Below are 2,832 nucleotides of genomic sequence, written 5' to 3'. Positions count from 1 at the left end.
CAGCCTTCTCCTGTATCACTGCCCAGAGCTTTTTGATAGAAATAGAATGAAAACAGGCATGGCAGAAAATTGCCATTTCGTTTTGACCATGACTGTAAAGACAATCAACATGAAAATAGCCATTGTGTACTCGATTTACACATTTAGCCTCAAAACTACATTTGTAGAAACACGTTTCCAGCTCTTTGGGAAGAGCTGTGCCTGGCTGGGGAGGGCAGCAGGGCCAGCAGCACAGGGCTCTGTAGATCTCTCTGGGAAGGCTGGTGGTCACAAGTGCATCCCCAACTTTGAGATCTGGCGTGGGGAAGGCGCACCACCGTGCAAAGCCAGCAGCTGCCCGTGGGGTTCAAGGAGAAGACAGACAGCCCAGATCAGCTCGCAAAGAGGAGATCAACACCGACCTGGTCCAAGGGTCGTGGCTGGAGCCCAACACTCGGTTCAGCCCACAGCCCACCCCTACTGCAACAGAACAGTGCAAGAACATTTTGGTAATGTGTTTCAATCTTTTAAAAGCTATGAAATAGATAACATTGTTTTCCATATTCTTTGTCACATTCATTGTGGGGCCACATAAGTGCTATCACTAGGAACATATTCTAGTAGCATTATACCAAAAAACTAAAATATTTATTGGAATAATCTGTCTCTCAAGATATTAATCAAAGTAGTTTTTTGAGATTTCAATCAGATTTGGGTGCTTCTGAAAACTATTGATTTGAAAAAAATCCAGGACTGTGTTATTAAAACTGTACATCAGCAAAGGCATTTTCTCTTTCATCGTCTATCTTTTGTATGCTTTGTTAAGTCAGAAACCCAAATCAGCATAAAATGCTTGCCAAGGGAAGGGAGAAACGTATTCAGATTTAATCTAGTGGTTATGGTTCATTCATTGCAAACAGCTTCTTTATTAAGGCCATCAGGTGAATTATTAACCTCTTCCATCCACAAACAGAAAAATACCTTCAGTCACAGGAAAGCAATGCAGAATAAAAGGTCACACGGGTTATTTGCAGGCGCATCAGAAAGGCACACAGCAAGGCTCACCCCACAGCAGAAAACGCTGCTTGTGGGGGGGCAAGGTGGGGAGAAAAGCACCTGACAGCCACAGGGTAGACAAGGTGGCCATGCTGGTGGGAGCAGTGACATCCTGGTGTCCTGGCACCTCGCTGCTTCTCGGTGGCTCTGCCTCTGCCTGGCCACACATTGCAACATACAGTGAGAAAAACGTTCCTGGGGAAGTGTTTCACCAAAGCGGCCCTTATCTCAAAGATGACGTTATTGCAAATGAACTTCTGCTGCTCTCATCCTCCAGAACAACAGAGAGGCTGCTGCTGCCTGCTCATACGGAACAGTAAGCACTCCTCGCAGGCTACTCGCAGGGTTACTATGGCCAAACCTCATCAGTTAACTCCCTGCTATCGGCTCCACCAGAGCCCAGCGTGGGTCTGGCATGTCTCCAGCCCCTGGGGTGCACCCTGACATTGGTGTGACCAGTAGTTTCAGCAGACCACTGGTTTCAAGCAGCTGGGCAGCAGGGCCAGAACAGGTGATAACAGCTTCTGAGCAATTAATTCAGCACATAAATAGAGTAGCAGTTAGCAGGTACATGCTGTTGTCCCTTCTAGTCACCCCTGATGCTGGTCTCCAGGCTCTGCAACAGGTAAGAGAGGCATTTCTGGGTGCAGGCTGTGGGAAGGGGACTCTCGGCTGTGCTGGGGGGTAGGATTTTAATTTGGACTTTCTCCCAAGCAAAGGATTATTGTGGCCAATAAAGCCAAGGAGGGTGACAGAACAGCTCTGGCAGCGGTGGGAGGAAAGGCAGAGAGGACAGGTAGAGAAACCTGTGTTGCGAAGGCTGAAAAATGAAGGAGTAAATGGGGCACATGGGTAAATGAGGATCAAGGCAAATTCATGGTATTCTAAAATGTACATAAGGCAGTCAGAAGCAAAAATTAGTTTAAATAGAATGAGAGATAAAACAATGAAATAAACTCATCAAAGTGTCTCCCCTGCCCTGCCTTCAGCGGGGTGCCCACCACACCAAAGAGAAGCACCCAGCCGCAATGGTGGGTAGGACTTCACCGACCTTTGCAGTGCCCCTCTGAAACTCAGGTCCGTCTGCAAGGAGGGAGGTCCTGGGACGGCTCCTGCTCACACTAGAGCAGCCATTTGTTTCAGAATACAAATCATCCCCATATAAACTAGTGTAAAATCAGCATCTTGCTCTGCATGATCTCTTTAAATCCTATTTTGTATTTTGCTGTTATATCAGACTGCTGGGAGTTTTGAGAATTAAAACTCTTGGAGGCAGATGTATTTGACTAAGCAACCACAGAATTTCATCTTTGGCTTGTGTACTTTTTAGGTAGGAAAAAAAATAAATCATGCATCAGCATCATGCAAGGACATTTTACCCGAGGAGCTAAGAAAGCCCAGAGGCAGACAGGACTCCCTGCCTGCCATCAGACCTGCTGCGCTCACTGACCAAGGGAAGTTGGCCCTGAAGGAGGGGGAGCTGGACATCACCCCAGCTCATGCACCAGCTCAGATCCCAGCTGCTGAATGGGTCACGCTGGTAATGCTTGAGGCAGAAGCGACCATGTTTGTTTGTTTGTTTCTTCATTTCAAAATGAATCCGCTGACAGAGGCAAAAAGAAAGTAGAGGGCTGCCATGAACAGAGGGATGCTGCTGTAGCTCAGCTGCACCCACCATCGCCTCATTTCTGAAATGATTCATTTTGCTCCAAAAAACAGACACTAGCAGTGGGGCTGTATCAGGCTTTGAAAAGTACTGCACAGTTCGGGGGGGGGGGGCGGCGGCAAAAACAAAAA

This window comes from Cariama cristata, unplaced genomic scaffold, assembly GCF_000690535.1.
Source record: "Cariama cristata isolate BGI_N322 unplaced genomic scaffold, ASM69053v1 scaffold19970, whole genome shotgun sequence".
NCBI classification, from domain to species: Eukaryota; Metazoa; Chordata; class Aves; order Cariamiformes; family Cariamidae; genus Cariama; species Cariama cristata.
The sequence above is the reverse complement of the archived record's forward strand: the minus strand, read 5'-3'. Positions refer to the sequence as shown.